The sequence below is a fragment of the Athene cunicularia genome, assembly GCF_003259725.1.
Source record: "Athene cunicularia isolate RWA chromosome 3 unlocalized genomic scaffold, athCun1 chr3_part1, whole genome shotgun sequence".
Lineage (NCBI taxonomy): Eukaryota > Metazoa > Chordata > Aves > Strigiformes > Strigidae > Athene > Athene cunicularia.
Window position 1 is genome coordinate 92,783,825 of NW_020799097.1, and position 24,306 is coordinate 92,808,130.

Sequence of the window (24,306 nt, forward strand, 5' to 3'; positions counted from 1 at the left end):
TGCCTCCTCTTCTGCCAGCCGTGTTCTCAGCCCATGCTGCCTTCTCTCTACCCTCATGTATGAGTACTGTCCATCAAGGCTAAGACTGTTGCTAAATTTAGTTTGAGGAGTTCAGTCTGTCCTTCAGTTTCTCAGTTCAGTCACAGTGTACTACAGAGATGCTGGCTTTGTAAGTCTTAATCTAACACTGCACTACTTCTAATTGGAAGTGCTCCTTCAGTTGTGTGAGCCTCACTCTCCCTTGATTCTCACTTTTTATTGACTTTGATACCAGAGGAAACTAAGTCTAAAATGCTGTCACTCCATTGCCTGGCTGTTTATCCAATGCCGTGCATTATGATACTCAGACACTTACCATTTTCTGCATGGTCCTGTGTGGCTAAAGAGGTATCTCAGGTACACTGTGGTACAGTGCCAGAAAGTGCTTCCTTCCCTTTCCCCTTTCCTGATATGCACTGCACAATGCCTTTCATGGCGCAAAGATAGCTCTCTGGCAGTATCTTAGAATGATCCTTCTTGCTGGCATATGTGTACCTGCAACACATCACCAGCTCCCTTTTCCATCGCTTAAATTGTTTACTAGCACATCATAAGCCTGGAAATGAGACATCTATGAGATCTGTAAGTGGTTTCCCTCTGGTCAGTGCAGTGGAGAATTAAATCTGGAGGCCAAAAGTACACAGAGAATACAATTTTGTCATGCAAAATGAAAGGAAAATCACCGGGTGGATTTTAAAACTATGGCCAAGGCTGTGTGCATCTGAGGACAAAGATAGAGCTCTCTGCATGCTTTGGTGTGTGCTATTCTTTTGAACATATGCCATAACTTTGCATTTCCTGACTTCACTGAATTGGAAAAAAAACTGGCAGGTTCCCAAAACTGAAATATATGCAGAAATAACATTCATAACAATACCAGTGCAAGAGAAAAAAACCCAGCATCTGAAACAACCTCATGCTTCAGGGTGTAAACTGATCAACTGTGGGCTTTCCTCTTTACCCCCCGGTTCTTATGTAATATTCCAGCCCAAACTGGCTGGATGTAGTGTGTTTTCCATTCTTTGTGCTCTGAATCATCAGGTATCTAACCACTGCTTGAGGCAGTGTACTGGACTAGAGAGATGAATGGTCTGTTCCACTGTGGAAGTAAGGACAGTATTTTAATATGGTTTCATTTCCTTTAGTTTATTATTTTGTTATGTACCACTAAGGGAGTGATAACTGGACTGCTATAGTTGCTCATGTGAACAGGTATTGAGTGGGTTTGGATGTGAGGAAAACATGCTGTCTTTTTTTGTCAGTCATGTGCTAGCAATGCAGAGGGTCTCTGTTCTCTGCTTTTTGGGACTGATTAATGCCTATGCTTGTGTTCACCCAGTGCACAAACCTGATTTTCACCCTCCAAAAATGCCTGCCTCTAGTATCTTTGGGGAGAAGTACTGTTTTAAATAAATTATGTTTAAAAGGGAGCAAATTGTGCTCCCACATGCTTGCTCCCAGTCCAGTGGGGAGGGTTCATCTGTGTAGGAAATGGGAATATAGACTTCCCACAGATGGGATCTTCATGCTCTTTGTACTGTGGTATTGTGTTCTAACAAGGGCTCCTGTTGCACCTTGTGGAAGTGAGTCTTACGTGATTCAGTGCAGAGGTTATGAATACAAAATAATAGAACTGGCTATTCTTCCTTTCATTTCCATAAGGAAATGCAACAGGTTCACTGTCTTAATCCATGGTAACTGGAATGTTGTAGCATTTCTGATGGGATGAATGTTTCTACCTTAACAACTATATGTTACAAGGCATATCCCTTCAGGACAGAAATGCACTACTGGACACGGGTTAATAACCCCATTTGCTGTCATTGTCAATATCATGTATGGGTAAACAGCATTTCAGTCTCTTGGCATCTCAGTGTTGCTGCAAAGTCTTTTGAAATAAAGAAAACCCATTTGTTCTTGGGTCACACTATAAGACAGGCTGTAGTTATTAATGCTTTACATCTGTGTAATAGTCAGGATTTCCCCATTTTTCCTTTTCCACTCTCTAGGGAGAAGATGTAATATAATCCTATAAATTAAACAGAGAAAGCAGGAGTCATGGATAGCCATGTCATCTTCAGCAAACACAGGAGCCTTTACTTTAGAGAGTTTATTAATCACAGGAGCTGAGTCAATGAAAGCTACTGGGAGGTGGAACTACCCCTAAGGAACAGCTCTAGTATCCTACAGAGAAGCCCTGACTTTGCTGTCAGAGTTTTCTGTGGGTATCTGTGGGGCAAGCTGCCAATAGGTAGCAATGTAACTCCAGGGCTGATCTTCAATAAGAGTAGTATGCAGCATGGCAGAGTGCAGGCTCATGCCCTGAATTATCCTTTCTGATCTTAAGTAGACAAGTGACAAATCTGATTGCCAGAGGGGACAACAATGCCACTTGTTCAATGCTTAGATTGCATTGCCAGAACCGAGTTATTTTTATTATTTTTCATTATATATGAAAACACTTTATTTCCTTTGCTCAACAGAATATTGCTTTGAGGCTGGGAATATTTTCTTGTTCCTGCATCTGCCAGATCCTTAGACCCATCTTTTAAGTATAAAGATGGAAATCTCTTCAAAGAGACACCATTTTCTTCTGGAATTTTATCTCAAGGGTTTTGGTCATAGTGATGATATGGGGCTAGCTGCCATTAGAAAACTATCCAAGCAAACTTGATTTTGAAGTTGATCAGATGATTTTTGATTTCAAAGAGCGCTGGCTCATGCCCAGAAGTGATGATGGTAGAGTAGAAAAGAGAAAGCATATGTATATAAAAAAGCTAATCCACACAGCCCCAAATGGTAAATTTGCTCTGCCAGTAAGCTGCACAGAAAAGAACCTTGGCTTTACATTTCGAAATAGTAAGCGCATCTCCAAAAGCGGTACCAAGACATAACTGTTTACAAATGGAAATGATGGGGTATATATAAAAAAAAATAACAGTTGCTTATAATAGCAGCACATTTGTAGACTCCTCCAGAAAATGTTGAATAAGTTTTGAACTTCTTAAGAAAGTCTGACTGTAATCAGGCAAGGCTCACTCAAGGACTTTCAGCATATGTCACTTCACCTTCAGGCCTCAGTTTCCTCATCTCTTAGAAGGGACTACTGATATTTACAGGCTTATAGCCAAGCTCAGCTCCTAAATGCAAAAAACCAAAGAGGTCTTATCAGTCCAAATTTATCATCAGTTGCCTCAGCAGGATTATACCATGAGAGCATTTCACTCTTCAAGTACTGCTTAACGTTAATGCTAATACTTCTGCTTCAGTTTTTGCTCTAGTGTCTCCTATGTAACACTAAGTGGCTTTCACAGCAGGTGAAACGTGTCATACTGCACCGTACCACAGGAATAATAGGAAGAGAGATGCAAATAGGCAGAGCATAGCAGTGATCAAAGATCAGATGAATTTTCTGAGCTGGTATTCATCTGAGATAAGACAGTTCTAGAAGGTATTTTGAAGTTAGGAGGGAAGCTGGCCCACATGGCTGGGAAAATGTTCCAGCTGGAAGGGGTTAGTGCAAAACTGAAAGAGGATGTGGACAAGATGCTTGGAAGGGCTGTTTCACTCCTGGTTTAGTTAAATCTACTCAAAGCCTGGACACAGCAGAGGGCTGTGGGCTGGAGTAGGTGGGGGGGGGGAGGAGGAGAGGAGAAAGTACCTCTTTGCTGGCTTGATTTGAACACTGTTTAGGCACAGCTGAGAGACTGGAAAATACTGCTTTCCAAATGGGGACTTTCATGACAGATAGTTACATCCTGGGTGTGGATATAATATACCATGCATAGAAAAGTACAGGGATTGTCTTTTGCCAGGGACTTACACAACCACATCTGCAGATCTCCACCATTTCCTCCCAGACCCCCCTTGGAGGGGTTTTCTATCCAAAAGTGTAAAAATTACAAATCCCAAAAAACTGCAATCTGAGCTCTACCTAAAGAAACTTTTAGATCGTTCATTCCATAAATATCTCTTAGAGGCTGTCTGACGTCAGAGGATTTGGAGAGAGAGGCTGGTCTGAAAGTGAAAACAGCAGCAGTTCTAGTCCCACTACAGCAGCAGTGCCAGCGAGAGGAGCAGCACAGGCATTTCTCTGTGTGGATTACAGGACTGCAGAACTGGGAGGAACCGCGCAGAGACACGGGCAGTGTAAGTGCAGCTGCTACGGCAAATCTTGTGTTTTTGCTTTCAAGAACAAATCCCTGCAAGTACTGCTTGTCTGGGTTTTTTTTGTTTTATTGGGGTTTTTTTTGGTCTCCTCTGAAATATCCTGAAGTCAGCTTGGCAGGACACAGGATTCAGGTTTAGCTTGACTGCTTCTCTCAAAGGTATGCAGAGAGGCTGACTGTGCAGGCTTTTGCACTCTTCTGTACGTGGATGGGGGTGACGGGGTAAGTGAAGTCAAAGGAGAGAGAGGAAGGGAAGGAGCTATCTTTGGAAGACTGCAAAATTAAATGAAATTCAGCTCCTTCATGTTCTGTCTGATAGCAGGACAGCAAAATCCCAAATAAGCCCTAGGCAAACCCCAACTTCCTTAGGCAACTCCACAGTGTAGAATTTATTTTTTAACTCTTTAATCCCTTGTCATATTGTGCAGCAATAGACATAGAGGATGACAGGCAATGTCTTGGCTCCCTGGCAATGAAGTCCTGGCTCACTCAGGCTACTGACTATATCAGATCTTAACATGATTATGACATGTTGCTTGCTAAATCTGACAAATTTAGCAACTTGAGCCTACACTCACTTGATACTAAGAGGTCTCAAAAAAACCCACTGCTTCTGCAGAGGAAAGAGGTATCTCACATCTAAAAACTAGCAGTAGAAGGGTCATACATGAAGGAGGAAGGAAGCTACTTCAGGGAGAATCTCCCTGTGAAAAACCTGCATCGGTAGGTACTGCTACAGACACATGGTACAAATCCCAAGGAGAGCTAGCAATTCTTTTTGGTTTTTTTTAATTCAGTAGTCCAGAGATTTCCAAGCCTACACCATAAGAAGATTGTGTTTTCAGTGGAGCACTCAGCTGTATTTATTTACAATTAAAATTCAGTGCTATGTTCATATAATTAATCTTACCTCCCCCACCTCACATCTGGATGACACTTCTTCATTTCCCGAGTAGAGATGAGAGCAGTTCTGGGGACAGCTGTGGAGACAGCTGCCTTCTTCATTGCCATCTTCTCTAATGAGACCCATGACAGAAACAGCTCATTTCCCCGGTGGGTGGAAGAGTTTGGTGCCTCCTGTGTGAAGCTGACATACTTAGCCAGCACCTGTAACTTTAGAAAGGTCTTTGCCAGTGAGAGGGAAGTTGGTTAGCCTGTGCACTTGATGGAGGGAGAGATGATGCCCTTTAAACATAAACACAAAGCTGGGCTGAGAAGCAGGAGCTATGTGAATTGCACAATATAATGCACTGTGCTGTTAGTAATTGGCTTCAGCCAACAAGCAGTCACAAGAAAGGGTGTTGAGAGTCAGCGTTCCCTGGACTGAGTTGTTTTGGTAATGGAGTAAGTCTGCAAATTTTTCCTCTTGAGGGTACAGACTGGGTTGCTGAGGCAGGCAGAAGGGAGGAAAGGTGAAGATTGGAAGGAGGGAGTTTTGCAGGGATCTCTCCTGCAAAATGAAACAGAGCAAGTTGAGTTAGCTGTGCTGAATGCAACTGCAGGTTGTTGTAACGACTGAGCTGGCTAATGTGATGGGGGTAGCTTCTACCGGGCAGATGTTCAAGGTCTAATCCTCACCAAGGGATGCCATACCATGTAAAGCAAGCTAGGCTGAGCTGGAGAAAAAGCAACCGTACTGACTGCACGTGTAAGGGAGCATGTGTTCTGAGAGACAGATCCTGCAGGGATGTACTTTGAAAGTGAAGTCTCTGGACTTGGAAGGAATCAGTTTGGGATCTGGGCTGCTTTACCATGACATATCAGAATCCTTTTCCTGCCTGTCCCCCAATTATTTCTTACTAGATTTTGTTTCCAGTAGCCTAACAGCTCCTTTTCCAAGAAGCTGCTTTATTTTCTTAGCAACAGCCTAATCACATTGGCTGGCAACGTGAAAGAAAAAAAATCCTTAAGAAATGTAGTAACTTGTTAGAAACCTTTATGCCCCAATAAAAGCTTGAGAGCTGTCACAGCCAAGACAAGTGTCTGGGAGCCACAGACACTTTTACCTGGTTCAGCAGTTAGTCTGCCTGAAGTTCACTGAGCAATACAGAACTAATATATACAGAACTACTGAAAGCTGAGAGGGTGAGAAAAGGAACTAAGGAGGAGATAATTCCAGATTTGAGGTGTTTTAAGCTGACTGCTTCCTTTCTGTCTCACAATTCCTCTCTCTGTCCTCCAGCTCAGCATCCCACTAATAAGCAACATTACTTGCAGGGGTTTGCAAGTCTGGAAGTTCCTTGTGGGCTGTTAGTCGTGGTTCAGAGGGAAATTTGCACACCGAGTGGAAGGCTGGGAGGAGGAATGGGGAAGGAGTTTCTGATCTGGCAGGAGATAAATTTAGTGTCTCATGAGAATGCACGGGTCATCACCCAGCATCCTTGAGTTTAGATGAGGTTATGTCAGTCAGGAAATCACTAGTTCTTCTACTGGTGGATACTGGCCCTGGAAGCAAGAGAAAGAAACATAGTATGGGCAGGGCGGACATCTTTTCAGTTTTGCTTTGTGAAACAGAAAGCAATTCCCTGTTGGAGCTTATGACATTCACAGTGCAACTCTGAGGTTTTAAAAGTCTATATTATGTGTTACAAAGTGCAGTCTCATGGTTTCACAGAGCTGAGTAAGCAAATTCTCTGTATATCCTAGTGGCCTTACCACACTGTATCACTTGTCTGCTGCTATCACTGCTGTTTATTTAGTTGTGCTCTTTGTGTGTAATAATTCTGTTCATCTTGAGATCAGTCACAAAAGTTTTCTTACCAAGTCCAGATGTGGCATGCACTGACTGTATTTTATTGGCAGGGAGGTACGGCAAGAGTTGAAAAGCATCTTGAAGGCATCTCCCAGATAGTTTGGTTTTGTTCCATCTGCCTTACTTGACTTAACATTCCCACAAGGTCCAGTGGAATCCCAGAAACCCATCTAGTCCCTCCAGGCCAGCCTTCTGACCTAGTGATTGAGCAATCAGCAGACACCATTTCCTGACACTTAAGGGAAGGATGCGTGGGAGGCTTGGCTCTCACTGCTTTAATTGCTGTGAATTTTCAAACCTGGGTCAATCCTATGGAGATCTGACACCCTCTATCTTCCCTGCCCCTGCAGCCCCCAGGCAAGCACAGCATGATCCTAAATTAAAAGAAAGCTAACCGATCTGATTTTCATTGGATGAAAGAGTTTATGTCTATTTTCCTGTGCTTTTTGTTGTGTTGATGATTGACAGTGGTGTCTCTTACAGCTTTTCTGCTTTACCAGTTGTGTTCCCTAATATCACACTGCTTTGAACTGAGGCATTTGCAGAAAACTGGTAATAGTAGGACTCGGTGTATATACTAATACACAGTAGATCTGATTAATGTCTCATCTTTCTGCAGTTCCACTTAGCAGTGGAGTTGCTTCTGTTTGACACTACTCTGAGTTGTTATCAGGCTGAGGACTTGTTATCTTCCAAGCTCTGTGTAGGTATTAAATTTCACAATGCTATGTAAACTAGTTAAATGGGATTTGTTGAGTTGGATTCTCAACCAGTACAAATAGGTATGGGGGCTCCAGTGTAGCTAAGACAAATGTATTCCAGCTGAGGATTTGGTCCAGTGTCTTGAGACTGTTGAGTGACCTGAGGCACAGAAAGTGCAAGTCTGCTCTCATCTGTATTAGTGAAAGGTTTTTGTAGCTCTGTTTTGTTCAAGAAACTTATTTCAGGGTTCAATCACAAGTAAGTTCAAGTAGCATCAGAATTTTGTCCAGAGAAACTGAGGCCCAAGTTGTGCAAAGTAACCTGTAATTTTAGCTCGCTATATTTAGTGTTTTGTTAAGGCACCAAGACACTCAAAAATTGAGACAGCCAAAATTATAAGCTGCTTTTGAAATGCTGGCCAACTGACTCGGGCAAATCTACACAGTGGACTTGATTCTTCTCACATACTTTTTACAGGAGTGTAACTCTCTGAAGGTCAGTGGAGCTACAGCTGGTTTATAGCAGTGGAAGTCACAGAGAAATGTGTCCCATGTTGTTGGAAGGTCCCATAAGCTTTGGTGTGTCAGTCCTGTACTCATAATCTGTTTTTCTTGACATGTCCAGGATGTACCTGGCTTTGATTTGCTGAGAACCATGTAGCCACATGCCCATGAACACATCACATGCTGAGCAGAGGTATTGGTAGTGCAGCCTCAAGCTTTCTTCGTGCTATGTGTTAAATCTGATGATGGTCTAAAAGGCTTTTCCCTCTCTTCAGTTTTGTGTCTGGTTTATGTTTTCCAAAGTTCATGTTCCTTGTTAGATTTTTATTTTCAGTTTTCTACATGACATCTCAACATTTGAGATTTTGGCTTCTCTGGTGAGCTCTATGGTGTCAGATAATGTCTTCTAGTAGTAGGAGTTTTCTTGGCACAACATGGATTAACAAATCTGACCAGGAGAAGCTTGTGCATTTTGGATTTAGTATAAGAGTTATTCTGAGAGTATGGCAGGCTAACCCAGTGATAAAGTTTCTTTGGAGTTAGGAATTAGAGACACTTAAGGTGGAAAGAAGGAAGTAGATAAGACAGGGAGGAGATCAGAGGGCTTGCTGGAATTCAAGGAGTGGGAGCTGGAGATCAGAAGGATGTATTTAGACTGTGTGAAATGGAAATAGAGGTAACCTTGAGGAACTGAGAAAAACTTTGGCAGGAAGAGAGGAATAGGCCCCCTCTCTGAATAACAAGTGGTTGCACACTTCCCAGTTTTGCTGGCTTCAAAGTAATAATCACTGAAGCTGATATTTCTGCTCATGAGATTTGAAGGTCTCATTTGTATATGTTGAAGAGTATTTTTCTATTCACTGTGTCCCAAGATGACTTAAATTCAGGCAATGCATGTCCCAGCCCAGCTTTTCTTTGAATTGGGATAAAGCTGATTTGTGAGACCCAACAACTATATTCTGTCTCCTTGGTATATTACTTTTTTTTTTAAGAAGGATAAACAAGGACTCATTTTTACTGTTATGACTTTTATTATTCAAGGCAGTGAACAAGCCTGATTTGGGGGGCTTTGTATTTTGTTTGCTGTTTGGAGGAGCAACGCTTCTAACTGCTTAAACAATTGAATTAATGATCCATGAAATCTTAAGTGATGGAAATTTACAGTGCCGTGTTCATCCTTGAAGAAAGTAGCCAGGTCCAATTTAACTTTTTAAGGTCTGTTCTGAAGATGTGTTCTCAGGACATTTTCATAAATTAAATGCACAAACACATACACACACTCACACAAAAGGGAGAAGGAACATTTCTGCCAGGGAACACAATCCAGGTTGGACTTCATTGTGAGGAAGTCATGCAAGGATATATTTCAAGGGTTTAATATCACGTGGCAAGATTCCCTTCTCCCAAGACAAAGCTGTGGGAAGAGATGAAAAATTTTGGAGGATGGGTCCACTGATAGCTATTAAATGTGATAATCTGGCTGTATTCCCATCTCCAAGTCCTAAACAACTAAAAGGATTGAGCAGGGGTAGAATCAGACTATATATGGTATTTTTATAAGCTTTCCCTAACCATCTGCAGCTGACCATTACTTGGAGACAGGGTACTGGTTTAGATGGACTTCTGATCTGACTCTATGTAATCATTTTTATATTCCTGTGGTCTTTGAGAGAGAAAACTCTGTGAAGATCCAGTGATGTTTCAGCTATTCTGAGGGAGAAACAGTCATATCTTTAAGATGTAGGCTGAGGAACCTGACCAGGTACATCACAATCCTCCAGAAACTTATTCACATTTTAGAGTCCTTTAAGTGTCAGGAATGCAGATGAAGAAACCGTACATTCATTTTTAGCAATGCCCATGTCTTCTTGTCAACGAAAAAAGTGACCAACATCTCTCCTTGTTCTCCAGTTCAAAAGTGCATTACAGTGGCAATTTTTTGCAGAAGGGATTTAATTTGCTAACCCCTTCCAATTATTTTTAGAAATGTTTTGCATTTTCTTTTGGATATAAATATTTCTCTAGAGCTGAACATTTTGAACAGGCTTACTTGTCAATACTATCATTGTTGCTGATATTTTAATAAATAACAAATATTTTGGGTGCTTCCATTTTCCAAGAAAGCTCAGTGTTTGTTTTCTGGGTTGGTTGTTTTTGTTTTTTTTTGGGGGGGGAGTGTTGTTTTGGTTTGGTTTGGTTTTTTTTGGGGGGTTTGTTTGTTTTTGTGGGTTTTTTTTTTGGGGGGGGGGGGGGTTTAAAAAGGCTATTTTTGGGTATTTCAGCTATTCTTGAAAAATCCTTAATCTCTTTGCACACTTTTGGTCCTGCACTGTCATCTGTTTTCTTTCAAATCTCCAAAAGGCTATGACAGAAATACGTGGGAATTTCATGTTGCTCTGTATCAGCCTGCCAGTTCTGCTCCTTTCCTTGTCAGGTTGAAGGAAGCAACCTTTTTCAAGAAGGAATAAAACTACTGTGAAGCTGTGTAAGCATCCTTGCCTCTGCTGAGCTGGACATAGAAGTTTTCTGGACTCTTGTAGAGGTGTAACATGATTTCGCTCTAACATGAAGCTATTTTTTTTCCCCAAGAATGTTACAACAGTCCAGTCCCTCTGAAAACATGTAGTCAATAAATCATCAGCCTACAACACAGTAAATTCTGTACTTTCAAACCCTGAATGCTGTGGATACTGTATGCTCATTAGCCAGGTTGTTTCTGATGAGCTGGGGCAATCTCAATGGACTGTTCCAATTTAACCAATAGGAGTTAAATGATGAGGATATTTTTTTGTCTGCAATCATGCCCAATGCAAATATGTGAAGATAAGTCTCATATATATAGTTAGTTAAAGTTAGCAATTTATTCTTTGCATTCAGTACTTGCCTTCGGAAAATTTCCAAGCACTTTACAAATATTAGTGGAGGTAACATTTTGGGAAACTGAGGCACAGCTTTCTCAGATGCCTGCAGTGTGATGGGAGTCTCTACTATCATATAAATACTCTCACTGCAAGTAGGTTAGAGACCCATTTATGAGCTGTCTTTATGTCCTCTGAAGTGTTAGTTTAACAAAACCATAGCAATTAAACCAAAATATTATAACAACATCTTTATCATTATGTCGCTTTTAACCTCCTTCCTGGTAGACAAGCCATATATTCACCAAAATCATACTTCTCCCAGAATGCAAGTATATCACCTTATGGGTATTTCTCCCCTTTCTTTCTCCCTCCCCCATGTCTGTGTTCTGTCTTCCCAGAGCCTCTACTTATAATCCCCAGTTCTTCTTCTTCTTACTCTCTACCTTTTATTCGGGTTTTTGCCTACACTGAGTGTGTGAAACTTAGGTACTGCTGATAATGATTGTAAGACATCTGTCCTAACTAGGTGGAATGGATTTATTTGTTAGATTAAACAGCATACATATGTAGAGAATGTTTGCCAGGATATCATTCTTCCTTACAAATGTCAGGAATGGGGCCATCCGCTAGCACAGACAGGCTTGGTTTTCTCACTGAGTCACTGACCATTAAGCTGGGATGCCTGGACTGTGAGTACCCTGCTTAAATCCATTTGGCAGAATCCTGACCCCCTCCAGGCAGGTGACCCCATCAGCATCTGCACAACAGATGAAAGAAAGCAAGATCTTGACCAAACATGAGGGGACGTCAGTCCTTTGCTACTTTTGCAGCCGTGTATACAGCGGGAACCAATTAAACTATGTTTCTAACAGCTGAATGCACAGAGAGACAGTTGGTTTTGTTCTCGCCTGTGCTCTGATCTGTCAGCATCCTCCAGCACTGTTATGCAAGGATAGAGTAATAACCATGCTAGGGCCCTGCCAATACGAACTGTCTTCCAACTGTGCCCTACTGAGATATGAACTTGCCCTCATTGCTTGTTTCATACTTTTACTGCCCTGTGGGTCAGGCATCCCAATGAGTGAATCTCTCTGGCTTGGCTGTAGAGGCCCTGAAATGTGTTGCCAGTGACAGAAGTACAAAGCTTGACCTTAGCCTTTCATCGTCAGCAGGATTCAGGCAGTCTGTGTGAATGTTACAAAGTCTTTGGCACTCACCATTGCTAAGTTATAGGGAGAAAAACAGATGCATTTTCTGACTAGGTGAAATTTTCCTTGGGGGACCCATGAATTGTTTTCCAGCTGTGCCTGGGCTTATCTAGAATAGCTTCATGTACCTGCTGGGGGACATGTGTTAAGCTATAAAAGTCCTACTGTGCCCTTCATGACACATTTTATGTTTAAACAGAGGCAAAGTTTAGCAAGCAACTCCTCATTGCCTCATCTTCTGCTTACAGTGGCGATGTTTAGTATGTTCACATCCATCGGGACATCTCCAGAGGCCTATACTCTCTGATTTACACATCTGTTAGTGTAGCTAAGCTACTGCAAAATGGGAGCCTTATCGAAAAAAATACTGTAAATACAGCCTACCATTGACCTAACATATTAACATTTTCATACAGTATCACTGTACTTTTAATAAAAAGTCATTTAAGAATGTTGCCTCATCAATCTCGAGAGTCAATTTTTCAATTACCAGCCTCAATTTTTGCAAGATATATCAACATACAATTCAGGTTACATACATATCAATATTTGTTTTTTCTTACTTTGACATTAAAAAATATTATCTGTAGCTCTATGTATTTTTATCCACAGATCATGAATGTTCAAGTAAGAGTGAACTAAATGATGATCTCTAGAATCAGAGGTCAGGGAGATTATATTATACTTCTGTACAATGAAATGCCTAATTTGTCATTGCCAACAGCTTTAAACTAAGAGTGAAAATGGCTGCTTCACTTCAGACTGAAAAATGTATCTAATTCTTCTTCCCACTGGTCACTTGAAAAGTCTTATGTTAAAGTGTGACAGCATTGGAATAAATGTGATGTAGAGTCTGCTGGACTATGTGTCTTATTACGCAGTCATCTGTGATTGTAGGAAACAGGACTCGATGACTTTGTAGTCCTATACTCCCATGAATGCACATGACAGAACCCAACTGACCACCCTACAGGCTCTGGTGACATGTGGGAGTGCAGCAAATTAAAATGGAAGCAGATGGCAAAAAAATCCCCTCTCTCTTTTGCCTTTTCTTTCAGGGATGTTGCCGTAAGTCTGATCCAAATAGCCTGCTGAGGAAATATGTCTCTGAGCTATAATGAAACAACACTAGAACATTGTGTTCAATTCTGATACTCAATACTAAGTGGTTACACAGTGATGGGAAGAGATAGGCAACCTTCATTTTCCTTTGAGCACTCATTAGTCATGGTCTCTTGGGATTCTTTAGCTATTTCAGGAATAAACTTAATTCACAAAGAAGCTAGAGGGAGATGGGCAGTTTGTTGCCAGACTGGAGGGCAATGCCTCCAGAGAAATAGGAAATACTCTTTGACTTCCATTAGAAATTCTCCTGTTGTTAATCTTGGGCTTGCTTCTGCTGGCTGGCCACAGCCATTAACTGCCATTAACTGCTTGCATGACTCAGGGTATGTGCTTTACAGTGTGATATCTATCTATCTATCTATCTATCTATCTATCTATCTATCTATCTATCTATCTATCTATCTATCTATCTATCTATCTATCTATCCTGCCTACCTACCTACCTACCTACCTACCTACCTACCTACCTACCTACCTATGTACCTGTTTGTTTGCTTGTAACGGAATAGCCCAGGATGCATGGAAGTGTAAGCTTCATTTTCTAGGTTTCCTGTTTCTGTGTGGCCCTAAGTCCATGAGGTCTCTAGGTTTCTGTATTTGTTGCATTTGGAAAGTTCTCACCAACATTTTGGAGGCTTGTTAGAAACAAGCCAGATGTTGCCATTTTATATGGATCATGCAATTGTGATTTTAATAAGGTGGGGAATAATGGGCCCTGTAGACATGGTGAAGCTCCCTGAGAAATTCACCCATGGCTGTCACAAAAGCAGTTTTCCTAGTTCTGTGATACTTAGAAGCAGTCTAAAAAGTGTCCGTGTAGAGTAAGATGCCATGCTCTATTTGTTTGGTACCTCTGGACTTAAGTTATGTTCTGGAGTGTCCCATGAACTTCAGGGTCACAGCGAATGTTGCACGGCTCCTAGGCAAACGCATCCAGTCTTGAGTTTGTTCAGCAGTCATTGTGCGTGTGGTTCTTTAAACACTGAGCTCACTTCTACATATTCACTGAGCAGACACATAGTAATCACTGCATTATATTAGCGTCTATATATCTGACACACCCAGTGATTTGTTTGCAGACATTCCCACACCCTCAGAGTTGCCACTTCTTAGTTTGGGTCATTTTTACCATGGCTGTGTCAGATGTCATTTTCCCTCCAGATATTTTTGGGTGTAGCTGATTGCAGCAGGGAGAGAGGACAACAGAAGCCTGACTTTTGCAGCTTACCTGAGTTGCATCATTAGAGAGCATTAAAGCATTCAGGTAGTTGGGCTAGGTTATCGTTGTAGGTCCCTTTCAACTGAACTCTATTCTATTCTATTCTATTCTATTCTATTCTATTCTATTCTATTCTATTCTATTCTATTCTATTCTATTCTATTCTATTCTATTCTATTCTATGTGGTTTTTTGTTTGATTTGGTTTGCTTTTTTTAACTATCTATTTCCTATCCATATGGTAACAGTTTTTCTTTCTTTTCACCCTCCTTTCTTTTCCCACCAGAGGAATATGATAGTCTTGAGAATCTAATATGGGCCTTACCACACTGAACCATTGGGCCAACACAGGCCATTCCTTGTATTTTTGACATTTTGTATCATTAGGAACATTTTGTTATATTTCATTGGGCCTGTGTGATGTATTGAAAAGTCTGTGTGGTTATGTTTATTAGTTGTTTTTTTTTTTGCCTTGATTAAACTATGTCAGCTATTGGAGGTCCTCTGCTGTAAAATGAGTCAGAGCTGACTAAGTGGCCCCATGTCCTGCCTGCTTTGCTAATTGTGCTGAGTCAAGTAGTTTCTATTGGATATGCAAGCATGGAACGCAAGGAAGGGTTTTGTTAACTCAGGCAAACAAATGAGTTGTAGATGGGAGCTATGTTGCTGGTTTGGCCAATAATTACAAGCTGCAGACTTCACAGGTTTCAAAAGCTGAGCAACCTCCACCTTGCTTAATACTTGGATAAGATACCAAATTTTATATGAAGAAGTACTGATCATTTAGAGGGATGTATAAATTTTGATTTTGGTTCAAGACAGAAATCTGATGAGTTTGATATTATAGGATATCAGAATTTCTTGCCCGTGTTCCACAATGCTTTCCAGCACTAAACTAGTCACCTTTGAGGAAAGGATGCAAGAGTTTAGACTATTAGGAAACATAACTTACAGAATAAAATAAAGATTTTGCTCAGTACTTTACCTGGTTCAGTAAAATGTATAGTTCTCAGATACTTATTAAGTGCACTAAGAATGGACACAGTCTAATACAGCTGTCTTTGATTTCTAATTTCTCTTTGTCATCTGGCTGCTTGTTTCTGGCTCCACAAAGACCCTTAAAATGTCCTCTTCCAAAAAATGTTAATATAGATGGTTCCTTGGACTCCACCCCACTGTGTGTGAGAATTGTGTTACACTGGGCCAATTACAGGACCACATTTATAAATGCTTCAGTTTCTGTGTTCAAAATTTACACAATTTATGATGTGACTCAAAACACCTCTACCTTAGCAGACATTGGCTTTGACCTGTAGGGCTTGTTTTTTCAGAATTGTTGAGCATCCACATCACCAGTTGACTTCAAAAAGGAGTTGTGGGTGCAAAGACAATCAGACACTTGCCCAAGGTCGCAGTGACAGTCAGGATCAGAACTCCAAAGAGCAGTTCCTGTCTTCAAGTAAATAAAAACCCATGACAAACTGGTAGAAACTTCTGAGCTGTGCAGGAATTCTGTGTAACTGCACCTCCAGAAATGAGTCTTGTCTTTCTTAATAAGATTTAAACAGATAAATTTTCATAATAATAACAGTTATCACCACCTGTGCAGTGTGACAGGAACCACCAGCTGAGTAGGAACTACTGTCCACTGCTGAAGTAATCTCTTAATGATCGTTTTTAAAATATCATGGCTTGGGAATTGCTTGGAACATCCCTTCTATGTTGGCTAGGAACTGACCTGCCTGGTTGCAGAGTACATGGAAGTGCTTCTTGGTTCTCTTTCCTGAGGACTTACCATGATTGGCTTTGCTCCAAAGAGGTGGGTGAACAATGCAGCAAGCCCTGCTTCTTCATATCCACTACAGTAAGTTTAAGGTTGCCTGAAAAACTCAGCAACTATAGAAAGCAGCATGTTGGCATGGTACCACAGACTCATCCTTCCTTATAGTGTCAGCTAAATTGACTAGGGAGTTCTAGCTTCACCTTTTCACAAAGCCGGTTATTTCCCTGAGCTCTCGTTAGCACACTCCAGTGATCAGGGTGCACCATGCTGTGCAAAACCTCCACATACTTCAGAAATAAAGTAATCTGGGTTTTTGTCTGAGGTCTAAGCATGATTTGGCTAATGGTGATTTAGAGCTGAAATAAAAGCAAGGCTGAAGAAGTGGGCTAAACATTTTTCTCATTTAGCTGAGTTGTCTAAACAGTGGGGACTAAGATGAGCTTATGCAGAGCCTTCTAACATTGACTCTGAGTCAGGCATTATTATCCCTCTTTTAGAGCGTACAGTCAGAAACATGAATTGGCTTGCCCATGCCCACACAGAAATGCACAGCTAGTGTCAGCATTACAACTTGGTTACTCAGAAGCACACAGATGTGCAACATGTATCGCACTTCTTCCCACCCCTACTTGCTGTAAAGATTTCTTGCAAGGGATCAGATGCATACTCTTTGTTCCCTTGCTGTCTTTTGTGAGTAAGGTTGTACTCTTTTTGTGTAGTTTTCTTTTCATAATAAAATTCTTCATGAGTAAAGAAATGCTTTTCAACATGTACAGTTTCATGATCATTGTAAAATTACAGTTCTTTGAGTCTGAAAAAGTTTGTGCCTGTAGAGCTTTTGGTTGCTGGCTGTCCTGGGTAAACCAGTACACACTGGTGGAAAGGGAGAGATGACTTATGAAGATTTCCAGAAGTGGCTGAAGGAAGTTTTCCTGGCCATAGCAAAGCACTACACTGAAAATGAGAGAACAACCAATTTAAATGAAACCAGTAAGTTCTAAAAGGTTTAGAAAACTTCAGGTTGATGCTGAGGTTGAGACTTAGGTTTCCTGTCTGTTGACAATTTATGAATGCTTTTGCTTCTCCCTAGATGTTGGGCATAACTGTTTCTGTCAACTTCCCTGCGGCCCGGAGCAGAATCTGCAGGCCCTTTCCTTTAAAGCCTTTGGAATTTACATAACCCTGCAATTGTAGCAATGCAAAATGTGGCTCTGGTTACAATAACAAGGGTTTAGGGAACGCAGGGAGAGATTGCAGCGGCAAAGGCATAAAAGCAAAACAAAACAAAACCCTACATGCTGTTTTAATTTTCAGCAGCCACGTGAGAACTGTCCTCCAGTTCCTGGCTATAAATAAATCTCTGCCGTCATAGGAAGACAAAAAACAAAACAGTTCACATTCCTCCCAAATTTTCTTAAGGTTATAAAAAATAACGCAAAGGTAAATATTTCAAAAGTAGAGTGTGTCTTTTCTGAGGAATGTCAAATTATTACTCAAGGGGGCTGATATTTGCATCAAGTGAAGAAATTTGGCATTAAACCTCCCTTTCCCTGCTCCATCTCCACCAGCTCTTTTGAGAAAACCACTTAGGACCGCATATGGATAAAGTGCCAGGCAATGCTTCTTAAAGCCCTAGGGGTTCACTGCCCTGGTGTCAGCTGAGGCAGGAACTTTCTGAGATGAATGAGGACTACACAGAAGCATGCATGCCTGTTGCCTCTTGTCAGATGTTACATCCTGGTTCTGTTACATGTTGTGTTGGGAAGACAGGGACTTGGTGCCAGGGTTTGTCCACTTTCCCAGTAACTTGGGGTAGGGACTGTAACTTGCTCTTTTGAAGAGAAGCAGAAGTAATGCGAATGCTCTTCATGCCTTTTTCTCCAGCTTTGAGCTGTCATTTATCAGACACAACTTGGAGAGTCTGGATAGAAGGCTGTGTAAGGTATTAAACATATGGGGTAGAATTGTGAGGAGTTTCATTGCATTGGCTCTCCTACCAGAAAAAAACCTCAAACTCATCACCTGCACGTAAGTGATGAAATAGAGATTATCTAGGTCTACAGCACATCTGCTTTCCAGAAACCATACCAATAGCAAAAGCTGAAAAGGGAAGCTTTCTGGAATATTACTTGTATTCCTGGAACTGCTTTTGGGAGTAGATTTGGCATCTAAAGACAAATTATTTGCTGTAGCAAATGGGAAGGGAATAGTGTCAAGGTTCTATTGGCATTGAAGCAGAAGAAAATGGAATACCAGCTTAATGATTCGATGTGGCAAACCCACCCCCCCCATTCTTAGTTTAAGGTTTTTATGACTGGTCTATGTGGAAAAATGTCGAAGCTAGTGAAGACTACTCAAAGAGGTGCTCTTGAATGAAAAACTAGGTTTAATGAGGACAGAAGATCAAGTCCATAGCAATAGCTTTTGCTGAACTCTTTTCCTTTTTTCTAATCCCAAAAGATAAGCATTGTGAAATAAGTTTATCTTGCAAACTTTTGGGCATCGTTAAGGTTGGAAGCTTCAAAAGGTTATCCACTGTCACTGTTTCTTCTATCATGTGCTGTTTTTATGAAGGCTCAGATACCAGGTTTCCAGAATTGCTGGTATGTGTGAGATTTGGACATTTCAGGGAGTGACCTCTCCAATCAGATCTGCAGTGTTATTTCATCTTTTTTAATGAACAAACCTTGCTGTACCTATTGCCTAACCTGAACTGAGCTGAACAGTATCAGTATCTTCTCCCTCTGCCATCAGGAGGACGGGGTGCTGTGACACTCACAGTGCTGGGAACAACAGAGGCCTCTGACTTCAAGAACAAACAGACAGAAACTGGTGCAAATGTTTTAATCAGAAAGGAAAGCCAAGTCAGAGAAACACAGAAAGCATAGTACAAGAGTACTACTATGTACACAGCAGGTAGCATTTATTTCTGTCTACACAACAAGGCCTACCTGAAGGCAACAAAAAATATTTACTATTGGCCCCATTTGACTCACCAAGAAATTAAGCAAGAGGAAAAACTAGGTTGCAATTTGAAAAGGTTTCCATACTTTTCAGGAGTACAGTCAAAGTGAATGCAGGTGCTGTTGATAAAAGGCACTGTGCAATGCAGTACCATTGTTTACACAACCCCATTTTACTGTACAGTCTTCCCTTTCAATGTCACTTCTAGAATCATAACTTCTCAAATTCACTGCACAATTCAGCTGGGAACAGACAAATAATAACACACTTCCCAAGGCAAACTCTTCTTGCCCTTTCAAAAAATTAGCTCCATGCAATTTTTTTTAGCAGCATCAAAGAGGAGAAGTGGGTAGAGAATCTTGACATCAGTCTCCCTCCTCTTTACATTAAATCTAGCCTCCTCCTACAGAGCTTTGGTCTCAAATGAAATGTCTCATTATGGGTTGAGTAGCTCAAGACAAAAGAAAATTGGTGTATTTTTCCAGATATTTGGATTAATTAGTAGAAATACCAGTGGCTATACCACTGGCTGAAAATGAGGAATGGGTTTTATAGACCTGTGAGACAAAGAAAGTGAGTGACTGAATGAATGAACACAGCTGTAAGGTGCTATAAAGTTTTTATTTCTGTGTGTTTCAGATGACCACATTATTCATAAGTGGTTGAGCCATGAGTGAGTGACTCAGCTTATCCCAGTAAAACAGCCACATGCTTACTTGGTATCATCAAATACTTTTATTTCTGCCATTTTACTTTGTTGATTCCTGTATTTATTCATGTTTGCTGTCATTTTCCCTCTTTTAGAGGACATCAGCTATTGTGGAAACAGGACATCAGCTATTGTGGAAACACTGTCACTAGTCAGGACAGGGTTTAGTTATGTGACCACACACTGACATGGCTAAAATGTTCACAGAAAGCTTTTGAAAAATGTACGAGGATCACTTCATGGCATAGTGAGATGCTGTGGCACTGACAGATGCAGACGTGAATGCAGAATCAAGCAGCCAGTGCTCCATACCATAAATAGTGCTATAGAAATAAGCATGATAAGTAAGGTTATAGTTATTACATGTGGCTAAACAGAGATTTGGTCACATGTTCAAATTCAGATCCAGCTGATCAAAATGAAAAATTGTTACAGTTGTGAGTGCCGTAGGGTATGCTACCTTACATTTAAGACTCGGGGATGAAAAGATATAATGTCATGTGAATAGCATAACTAAGGATAGGTCTTTAGGGAATATAAGGACAGACTGAATCATGAAGTGGTAATGTAGAGAATGAATGGAGATAACCTTTATCAGAGAGACCTAGGGTAACCAGGCTTCATGTGTGGAGATACTCAAAACCTGTCTGGATCTGTCTGGATGGGGCCCCAGGCAACCTGCTCTAGTTGACCCTCCTCACCTCAACTGTTCTGTGCTCTGTGATATTTTAATCTGTTTTTTTTTGGTTTTTTTTTTGTTTTTTTTTTTTGTTTTTTTTTTTTTTTCTCATAAATGAGTCAAAGCAGCTCAAGAACTTACTATTTTGGGCCAAGTATTATTTGGGATGTGTGGTCCCACATCTCTTAAAATAAGTTATGCTAGAGGAAAAATCAGGAATTGTGGTGAAAGATTTGGGGCAGGGAGGGGGGGGGTGGGGAGTGATAGACTTGCTTCCTGTGCTATATATAATTTGAGACTGGGTAGAGGACTTCACTCTAATGTTTCTAATGTGGTGTCTTTCACTAGTATCAAATTCTTACCAAAAAAAAAAGGGGCAAAAAAATAGAGGCCCGAATTTGCCCAGTGTCAATAGAGCTGTGTTAATGTTGTTACTTCTGTGGAAAACGGGGTTAATGAAGGGAAAACAAGGCCTTGTGTTTCTGTTATTCTCCCAAAGAGTACAGTTTCTATGAATAATCTTAAGGCACCCATGGAGGAATTGACAATTTTAATTATGTTTCTCTTAAAGCAGCTTAGTTAAATGCCATGGGAAGCAAACAAGGAAAAGGTCGCTTTAATGGTATTTCCTAAAACGATAGTACAGCAGCATTTGTGGAATGTCCTGGAGCACAATCATTTGGCTTTAATAAAAAATAATGAAAAAAAAAAAAACAGCAACAAGTAAATTAGCTGAATGATAAAAGTAAATAATTCATAACAGATTTCCTCCTAAATCCTGGAAGTCATCTGTCTAGAGCAGCTGATACAAAGAAGCCAGAGCCAATAGTTCAGCTGAAAACCATCTTTGTATTAATCTTTGTGTTAATCACACTCTGCAGAAAAATTAGTTTATTTTTCTCTATCAGTGATCACTTATGATCCCCATACTCAAAGTTAATGTTTAGAGTTACCAATCAACAGCACACATGCAATGTGTTGAAGATATAATGGCACATGTGAGATACTCATATCAGGTTTGATTCAACAGTTAAGTGCACTGTTGAGTGCTTCAGCAAAGAAGCCTTCAAGTGTTTTCTTGCCTTTACATGCCCAAATAGTACCTACTACCTGCATCTTCTCTTTCTTAGCGACAAGCATGTGTTTCATATCGTTCTGGTTTAAGACAAAGTGATTTCATCAAAACACTGAAGACCAGCCCTGTCCTGAAGTTAATGGAGACCATACAGAAACCACTGTACACATTGTAATTTCTTTTGAAAGTGACAAACATTGGAGATATGTTTTATATTGATAGAAAGTTAAAAGGAACTGTTTGTTTGCAATTGTTTTTCCAGAAGACCATCTCTACAGTCAAAACAACTGTACTAAGTCATCTGAAGGTGGGCTCTTCCTACATGGTGAAGACCTGAATTGGACACAGAAACCTACAGAGAGAGAAGAGCATATCAGAAACTACACAGATCTTCCAGGTTAGTTCTGATTTGCATGTGGGGAATGGGAGAGGAACAGAATACCAGGGAACAGGATTTTAGATATCACTTTTGTTCTCTTAAACTTGTGTAATGTTACCTATCCTCACTAGGCAAGAGGAATCTTCCACCTATAGCAAGGTGGTTTTCAACTTTAGAGCAAGGTAACAGCAAACAGGGCTTCACTGTCCCCAGTTACAGACAAATGAGGTGTGTTTAGAAGCAACATATATCCTAATAGCATCAAAATTGTAACCTTCTACCCCATCTGTTCTCTTCATCCCATCACCATTTCAACAGAACAGGATTTGTATCCAGGCTGTGCTACAAGTGTTAGTCACGCTGTTACTCAGTCTGAGGGCTAGCATATTAACTTGGTTTTGATTATAATTAGTCTAAACTGGAGGCATTTCTTGTAAGTTAGTAAACACACTTATTGGAAATGGTGGTTTAGTAATGTTCTTGATTTTATGCTCAGTTTTTCTTCTTTCTCTCTTTATTCTGTCCTTCATTCTTCTAGAGCAGCCACCAATTAGAAGAAAACTGAGTGTCAGTGTCTTCTTCCTTGGTACAATTTAGAATCCTTCAGGGCTTTAGTCTATTAAGATGAGCTCATGCATGAAGCATAATTACACCTAATGTCTCATCATTTTCAGTGTCCTTTCTATTTCTCTTGTAGTGCTTGCTGCAATCACAGAGACAAAATAGCGTGAAACCTTTTCTTCCCATGGTATTTCTATTTTATAGGATCCAAAATGCTGTGAAGTCATATGACCCAGTTCCTTACTGGTACACACTCTGCATCAGTATTTACATGAGTGCAGTCTGAGTGTAAAGTGTGGCTGAGTTAAGATGGTGCATGTTTTACACTGATGTAAATGAGTACATCAGGGCAGTGGTGAAGTGAACCAGTTGTTGGGGCTCAAGCTCAGTCCTACTTCTGCTGAACTGAGCAGTAAGTTTCCTGTAGTTGTCTCCATAGGCACGATCCTTCCCCTCTGTCAATATTCTAAATAGTTCCCACAGCAGTTAGAACCTCACAGACAGTCAATACAAAAAATACAAATGCTCAACTTCAGATTCTGTTATGTGAAACAAAGTATGATGTTTTGCTCACAGCCCAGTTCTCTAGCTCTGTATGAATATGTATACAAGAGGAACACATTTACTCCCCATAATTTTAAAACATTTCCATTTTACATCTTTGAAGTCTTCTGGAAAACTAAGTAGTTCATTCTTGATTAGCTACATCCCTCAAGGTGGCCAGTTTCTTTGGCACGTGCAGTGGTTCAGGAGCAAACAATGATTTCAGGAGCCCAGTCTCTGTGCGTGAACATCTTGCATAGAATCAGGGCCACTACCTAGTTAAATACGTGCTGCTCTCTTGGCATACGCCAAGTCTCCTCCTGGCTTAGACTACCACGATGGAATTAAACCTTGCAGAATCTGGGTGTGTCCCTCTTCATATCCCAGTCCACTGCCTCACAGAGAGAGCAATGTATTTTTTGTCCCCAGAGCAACTCAATCTTTCTGGTAATCACACATGTGCTACTTAGCACCCTAATGGAGCATAGGAGCTCTGCAGTGAACTGAACTGTTACTAATTACAACAAAGATGGCTTACACCTCTCTTCTCCCCTGTCCTCAGTCAAGCAGATTTCCAAGAGAGCAATTCAGCATCCTTTGCTTAGAAGTAAGGAAAGACACCTTTCCGTAGGAACTTTGTCCCATTTCCAGGACTCCTAAGCATACAGGAATTCCTGGAAAGAAAGCCAAGTATTCTCCAGGAAAGTGTATGTCACAAAATAGGACAGATTCTACGTGATGGAAGTTATGCCTAAGAAAAATCAGGGTGGGTTAACAGCGGTGCAATGGCTAAATGTCATTTGCAATTAATTGCAATAATAAGGTCAGTTGCCTCCCTAATTGACTTCAGCTTCTTACTAAGGGATCTGTGCGGCTAATTAGTTTGCGTGTAAACTTCAGAGGACATGAATAATCAGAGTTTAGCAAGCCACACCAACCGTAACTAATCCTTCTAGCTCTTCTGCAAAGAATACACAGTAAGCAAATGTTGTCCCCTGCCCAGCACCACCCTGCTCCAGCTACTTTTTTCCACTGA

The 24,306-nt window shown here is 40.7% G+C and overlaps 1 protein-coding gene across 2 annotated transcripts in view; it reads left to right on the forward strand.

Moving 5' to 3' along the window:
- The first annotated feature begins 22,055 nt into the window (after positions 1 to 22,055).
- DAAM2 (dishevelled associated activator of morphogenesis 2) overlaps positions 22,056 to 24,306 on the forward strand; it is a 187,229-nt gene continuing 184,978 nt past the window's right edge. Inside the window, exon 1 of one of the 2 annotated variants that reach the window (XM_026844832.1) lies at positions 22,056 to 22,184. The gene's annotated coding sequence lies outside the window, so the exon portion shown is untranslated. The remainder of the gene's footprint in view (positions 22,185 to 24,306) is intronic. The other variant, XM_026844831.1, reaches the window with a different exon arrangement.